This window comes from Saccostrea echinata, unplaced genomic scaffold (assembly GCF_033153115.1).
Source record: "Saccostrea echinata isolate AGI-Se365-2 ecotype Australia unplaced genomic scaffold, CSIRO_AGI_Sech_v1 ptg000060l, whole genome shotgun sequence".
NCBI classification, from domain to species: Eukaryota; Metazoa; Mollusca; class Bivalvia; order Ostreida; family Ostreidae; genus Saccostrea; species Saccostrea echinata.
Window position 1 is genome coordinate 3,296,809 of NW_026889809.1, and position 8,359 is coordinate 3,305,167.

An 8,359-nucleotide genomic window follows, 5' to 3' on the forward strand; every position below is an offset into this window, starting at 1 on the left:
TATATTCGTGAGTGAGAGCAAAACACTTGTAAAAACAGAGTAGATCCCAGGGTTATCACCTGGTTTTAGGAAAGGGGACTCATCCCCGTAAGCCAAAACTTGTCAAACATGGGTCCATTTTGATTGGATCTGGTGATTCTTGATGTCATTTTTTTTTTCAAAAACGAAATGAACCTATTTTGAATCAAAAATAATATTTTCAATAATTTTTTTAAAAAAGATCGACTCATCCCCTCTTCTGACGATCTTTGTTACATATTTCTGTTTAATCAATCATTCCTTTCCTTTTTTTTTCTTTCCCCTTGGATCTGTTTAATCATGATAAAATAAAATGCAGAACAAAGTTTATTCATTATTTTGTTCTAATTGATACACTATTTTACATATCAGATATGTAAGTTATTGATATGGAGAGAAGGAAAGAAGGAATCTCTTGGTTAAATATAGATATGCAGAAAGGGGGAGGGCTGTTATTATTTACGACGAAGTACGTCGGCAAGGTAGTCCTCCATCAATTTTCGTACATCCTCTTCTCCTGAAAGTAAATTTATAAGGCTAACTTTACTTAAATTACTGTTTTAGTAAAATTTTCAATTACTTGTCAATCTTCAGACGTTATTTAAACAAAGACAAAATGCTTATTATTGTTTGTTAATGAGAGGATAACGGTTGCAACATTGTAGGGAAAAAACATAAACCGCTTATCCGTACTTTTTTCTGCAATGATTACAACCGTTATCCTTGCATCAACAATAAAAGGACATTTTTATTGTTTATATTCATATTTCTAGAATTAATGAAAGTGCCCATTTTCTAAGAAATCTTTCGTATAGATAGCTTAAAAAACCTTTTCTAACTAGCTTAATGATTATGGAATTGATAACAGCAATGGGTTTCAATAAAGGAGAGAGTATTCAGTGCAAGTAAAATATGTAAAGTCAGTGAGGACAATCAATTGAGTGACATTGTGTTATTTTTTAATTATTTTTTAAAACAAGAAATGTTGTAAAATCCAGTAATAATATTATTCCAATTTTAATCCCGAAACAAAAAATCATCTTACAGGTGCTTTAAAAGATGCATTAATGTTCTTATATTTGATAATAATGTATCAGACACCAAAGTTTCATTCTAAGCACACCTTGTTTACCTGATACGTCCATGCAATTTTTAACAATGTAAGTGCTTCTACAAATGACATAGATTGTGTGTGTGTGTGTGTGTGTGTGAGAGAGAGAGAGAGAGAGAGAGAGAGAGAGAGAGAGAGAGAAAGAGAGACTGCCTGGATGTATTCTGGGTGTAGTGAGAAAAAACTAAATGCTGTCATGTGCATGTCTCTGGTGGGTAGGTGGCAAGACGTGCAGTGCAACATGTACCTCGAAAATATAATTTAAAAATAATTCTGATAAAGCATATAAATTAATTTTTTGGCACACATTATTACGTATTATATTGAAACATCGTTTAAATGATGACAGTCTATTTATATCTGGCCCCAGGATCATGAAGCAATTTAAGACTAAGTCAAAATTTGTAACTTATCTTAAAGTTTTATTATAGAACACACATAAAATTTAAAATGTTATTGGGAATTGTTCCCTTTTCAGGTTGTTAACATTAATTATCAAGTGTCACTTTATAATGATTATTAATTTTATGATTGACTGAAACGTTGACTTAAGTCTAAGACTGTTTCATGATTCTGGGGCCTGAAGTTTCATATTTTTACAGTTGATGAACTAGGGTTATCAACTGTAACTATAGTGTATAGTATAGAGACTTTTTATGTTTCATCCGAAGGACCCGTGACTTTCATTTCTTATGCCGGGCGCTTGGCGAAGGAACAGTCACTACCTATGTTTAGGTCTAAAATTGACGCAGCGCTGCGAACGAGAATCAGTCCCGGGTTTCCGATCACGAAGCGAATGCTGTGACCGATGGTAAAGAATAGCAACAGTATACAGAAACTCTTTCTAGAAAATGAGGGTAGAAACTTGAGTTACTAAGATTAAGTATTTAAGAATAATCTAATTCTTGCTGTAACGCGCCATTTGATTGTATAAAAAATTTACTTTATTTCGTTTAACTGTGTTGCTTATGTCACAATGATGTGCGTCAGAAAACTATCGATCCGCCAGACATTACATTTGAATTTCGTTTTACAATTTTTGAAGTCATTTTTTAAGAGCAAACATCTTCTTTACTTACACTAAATGAATGAACATTAAATTATAAGGAATGAATTTAATAGCTACCCAATTTATACGGTATAAACTGGGTTGGAACAGTTTATGATTTTTTATAAACCGCTTCGCGGTTTATAAAGCGTTAACTGCCCCAACCCAGTTTATACCGTATAAATTGGGTAGTTATTAAATTTATTCCTTCATTAAAAAAGATATTTTATATTACCTCACCAGTGAGGGTTATGGTTAAGCTAATGTTTTCTGGTACTCTGTGTTAAAACCTTACCAGCATTTCTTTTCATGTAAGAAGCTCCAGTGTCTGAAATATGGAGTGAAAATGTCTGTTGTAACAACAATCGAAAAAGAATCTTATCAGCTCTTTTTAGATGATGTGTCATTGAAATTTTATCGTATTTTTTTAAAACACCAAATACTAATTTCAATACGACCATTAGAGCCAAATCTTCAACAAGGTCAATGACATTTGATCATTTATTATTAATCATTGGTATGTCTGTAGTCTTAGAGTTCTTGAGAAAAATTAATATTCTTTCCAAAATCATTTATGTATATTTTAATCCCTTGTAACTTTATATTAAACCATGTACCATACTTTAATAGTTTAGCAATTTACTTTACGAAAGAGTTAATAAAAAAAATGGAAGTTTCTGATTCTTTAGTTTTTAGTTCTTTTGATCATGACAATAAGCACATGGCGGGCGTGACTGGTCGATAGGATATGTGTACTCCTCTATGGCACCTGATCTCACCTCTGATGTGTTTAGAGGTCCCTGTTTGCTCTGCTCCCGATTTGTATTGTTTCAATGGACTTTTGAGCTTATCTCCATATTTTAGTCTATATATGGGTTTTAAATCCAATATTAATTATATCATATATGTTTGGGAGAAGAAGTGTCTTTTATTTGCCAAGAAAAAAATCCACTTCTACAAGATTTCTTTGAAGCAGATTTGTTCGAAACTGACCCGGCCGATCTGGAGAAGAAGTCATCAATTTTTCAAAAAATCTCCAAATGAGATGAGGCTTGCGGAAAAGAGAGAGTTTTTGTTCTCTAACTAAATCAGGTGACCAGACCAGACGGAAAGGATTACAAAAACATCACATATATAATTGAATAATAAAAAATAATTGATGTGTAAAAATGATGACAACGAACAGTGATCAATCTCAACAATCCAGTAAACAAAACTAATAGTAAACAGGGCAAAAACACGGACCCCTGGAGACACCAGAGGTGGGATCAGGTGCCTAGGAGGAATAAGCATCCCCTGTTGACCGACTACACCCACCGTGAGCCCTATTTATTCATCAGGTTGCACTCCCAAAATAGAAAAAAAAACCTGTAAATAAATGAAGTGAAATCTTTTGGATGATATCTTTACTTAAGATAAAAGTCTTACCCTCAGTATACTGATAAAAGAGTTGGACAAAGGAAACCATTCCTTTCAGATATTCCTCAAAGGCGTCGATAAAATCGTCCACAGAGTCCATAACTAATGTGGGGAAAGAAAGGTACAAAAAGAATAAAGTGTAAATGAGATTTATTGTTACAGATCATTAATTTTACTGTCATTACTTTAGAGATGCATACTGAGTGACAAATTAAAGGATTTTTTTTTTTTTTTTTTTTTTTTTTTTTTTTTTTTTTTTTAGAAAATTTTAATATTGTTTTCAGAAAAATTAGAATTTGGAAATGGGTCACACAGTTTTCCCATTATCAGTATTATTTTAATCGCTAGTATCTCATATTCTTTGTTCTCAAAGAAATTAAAGTACATAACAACATACAAAGGAGTATTTAAACCACTCAATGACCCTTACCGTAGTTCTCCAGGTTCTTGCTGGTTGTTTCAAAAATATGCGCTGCACAAGAAGTGTACTTCATCTTCTTCAGATCGTTTTCGTCCTCTGGTTTTATCTCTAAACAATATTGAATAATTAAATTGACTAATAGAATTAATGCTTTTAAATATTGTCATGACAGCGTTAACTTTTTTCTCAACTTCATTTATCTATAATATTTATATAATATCCTTTATAGTATAGCTGAATAGGCATTATAACTTTGGATTTACATTATTCAGAAATGTTTTCCGAAAACTTTAGGTTACCCCGCGTCCATCATATATATATATATATATATATATATATATATATATATATATATATATATATATATATATATATATATATATATATATATATATATTGTTTCATTCAAAAGTGCATTTTGCATGACGTGGAATATCTTTTTGCAAAAATTTTTTCTCTTGTTTATTTGTGGAAAAAAACAAACAAACAATTTACCTGCTAGACAACTCTGCACAAATACTGGTTGTTCATACTCATCGTTATTTTCTGGATTGTATTGATAAAATAATATAATGATTATGATAAAACAGTAATAAATCTGTTCAATTGTTATTTTTCAACCTTAGTACAACCTTTTTTCTTGAAGTACGAGGGCTGTTAGAAAAGTTCGCGGACATGTTCCATTGTGAGCGCACTATTTCCACGAAACCGGTCAAACTCTCCAGATAAAAACTTTACCTATTTTCCAGTAAATATACAAAGGTTTGATGTTTTCCGGTAATCCTTAAAAAATATACAGCTATATTATTTTGATAAAACATGCTTCACGGAGCATGCTACTTTTTCGTACGTTTACATTGCATAGACTTTTTATTGAAATTAAAAATTGCACAGTTGTAGCGCAGAAAGAATTATGATATTTAACCTGTCGCTACTGTATTCATGAAACGTCACCTGCCGAAATTTTGAATTAAATTGGAGGATGTATGACTGTTTTATAGCCATTTATAAATAATCAACGCGTAAAAACAAAGACAAGAATGGGAACGTCATTGAACGTCATGGAGCACCGAGCTACTAAAAAAGTATGTGTGCAGACAGAAAAATGTCTAAAAATAGACTAAAATGCTTCTAGATGCTGCTGGAAATTCTCTACACGTACAAAGGACCAAAGTATTCAAATGGTAGCTAGTTTTATAAAAATGGAAGGATTAACATTTTTAATGATCAACTCCATCAATACCTCAATACCCCACTTATCGCATGGACGTTGCGCCTATGGATTTTACATTGTTTCCATACCTGATAGCTTAACTGCGTATACATTTATTTTAAGATCTCTCTAATAACCGAAATAGCACAAGAGACATTATAGAAGAAAAGTAACATGTCTTGATATAGAATTTTTAATTTTTAAGAAAAAAAAAAGACAAGAAAAGTCGAAAGAAATGAAAGATATTTAGAACTTTTAAAAGCTTAACGGGTTTGAAATCTGGTTGTCACGTCACTTAACGTCAAGTGATTGCTCCATGAATCCTATGACCGCATTGTAAAATCGTTGTAAATTTTCAAAATTTTAGAAAATTGACCTGATTTTTTACATACTAATAAATAAAAGATAGTAATTTAATCAGACATAGGTCATACCTCATAGTACACAATAGATTTTCCGTAAATCAATGTGTCCGCGAACTTTTCTAACAACCCTCGTATATGCATATGCTTATTGAAAACATTGTTTAATAAAGTACATGTATGGAAAAAAAAAACACGTGACTTCAAACTAAGAGTGTTAAGAGATGATTATCTGTACATACTAAATCCGTCTTTCGTTCCAAGAGATTCCATCATCACCTGTAGGTAGTTTTTATCTTCGGATCGTTTCTCATTCTTTATAACTTTGTTAGCCATGTCTAACTTCATCTCTGACGAGAACAAAAATATTATTTATTTTTAAATCTTATGACAACTTTGCAATTATTTTATGTTATCAACTCTGAAATAAATTCTTAGCTCTCTGACTTTAAATCGAAACATTTATAACACATTTATAAAACATTTATAATTATAAACATTTATATCAACCTCGACTTGACTTCCAGTTGAACATGAAGAAGAAACGTCGAGAAATTCAAAATTGATACAACTGGTTATGTTTATTTTAATCCCGCTTCTCTCATTTCGTTCGACTAGGGGTTAAAGCAGAAATCTAAAGAAGATATTTTGATGAAGGTATTAAAAAATGATGCAGACATAGCGTAATCTTGTTACTGCCTTCGTTATATCTATGATTCTTTACAAAACAATAATGGAAAATAATTTTATTTTTTATTGAATCACATTTAATTCTCTACGTCACGAAAAATGAAACTAGTTAGCTACGTGTTTCAATTAAAACGCTTTTGTTTCCTGAGATGTGAGATATAGTGTTTAAGAAGGAACACCACACTATTTTTTACGAAAGCCCAGAAGGCTCATTCGAGATTCGAGTTTCGAAATACGAGATTCGAAATTCGAGTTTCGAGATTCAAGATCCAAACTAACCAATCAAAAAGCGGATTCAATATTTGTTTACTGCCCTTTATTAAATATTTACAATCAAGAAATCACTGAATATATTTATAACAAATGGGTCATTTGCTCAAATAATGATACAAGAAAAAATGTTATATGTATCACAACAAAATAAAAATGAACATTTTGAAAAATATATATAAAATCTTATTTTCCTCATTAAACAAAAGAATAGATACATCTATAAAATATAATATGATCTTATCGTTGAATTTAGAAATTAGTAGGTAGATAAATTATTTAATTAGCACATGGATGAAGGAGAAAATTATTATTGATATGAAATACTAAGGATCGTCACTAGAGGAAAATATATTTTGGACATTGAGAAAATTAAAGTATGTAAAGGTTTAAGCATTGAGCTTATCTATCATATTTTCAGCATAGGGTGCCTTGCATTTACCCCCAGGAAAAATGTTCAAAGACAATGAAGTACTGATGAGCATAAATCATTGTTGTTTACTTAAGTGGGCAAAATATCTGCACTTGAAGTGTTCTATCTATTCATCTTGGCCTATTAAAGTGTTATGAATGCTTGATTTGATGGCAAATTAAGTAATAAACTGTACATTTCAATTTATATTATTCTTGATCAAAGGGCAGATCACTCTATCTGCATGAAAATACCACAAAATCAGAATTCTCTAGTGTGCAGTGTATAGAGGGTTCTTAAGGATACATTTCATTACTTTTAAGGGTGCATTTGTGCAGTTAGAACTGATCTACTATTTGATATGGAATAAATAAATTCCAGTCTGTATTGTACATATAATTTTTAATCAATTCAAGTATTCAAAGCCTTAGACCAAGATAAGTAATTGAAAACTTAATTTTTATGTATTTCTCCTATTGGGAAACAGTGGTGTATATTCCCTTCTGCTAATGTGTAGGCTAATGTGAAGTCACAGATTTCACCTAAAGCACATCATTGCCGAATTGCGGACAGGCAAGGAGGGAGTCGCCCCTCTCAATGGGGGGGGGGGGGGGGGTCGGAGGACAAATCTCTGCGATTTTGGAGACATCTATCATTGTCATTTTTCCAGTGAATATAATTATAAATCATTTAAACATATTTTTATGATACAGAAATTAAAATCTTTATGACCTCTCTTAATAAAATACAAGGTGCTTGGAAATAATGGAAACTTCTTTACTGAATAATCTAAATATAATTTTTAAATGTCTCATGTATGACTTCCTACTAACTCAAAAATATGTCCTAATTTCTATTCCCTGTCCTAATCGTAGACTCCTGTTGCTATCATTTTTTAATATTCTGAAATCAACTTCAATGTAACATTTCAATTTTGGATTTAACAAGGTATAAAAATTAAAAGTTTTGTATACTGTAAAAATTGGATAGACATAAAAGTATGGATTGCTAAAAATACTTTTATTGCATTTGATGAAAAATATTCTAGTAACTGGTAAAGAAATAAGATTTATGATCAACTTTCCCCGACTTTTCAACCAAACACGTATAAATAAATATTTTTTTTTGCATCAAGAAAATGATGTATAGGCTACAGCCTTTTCGCCTATATGGAACATACACCATTGGGAAAGCGAACACGACTTTTCTTTATCACTACTACGATGTCTTTCAAGCTTTTTAAAGATTTACTGTGTACACTAAAAGGCATACAGTCATGTACATGAACCAAGTAATTTTAATACGTACTTCTTTAGGCTATGCGATTTTTTCAAAGTCCTAAAGGTGTATAGAGGGTCCATTGTTTTGTTAAAATAATTAATTTTTTATCATTTT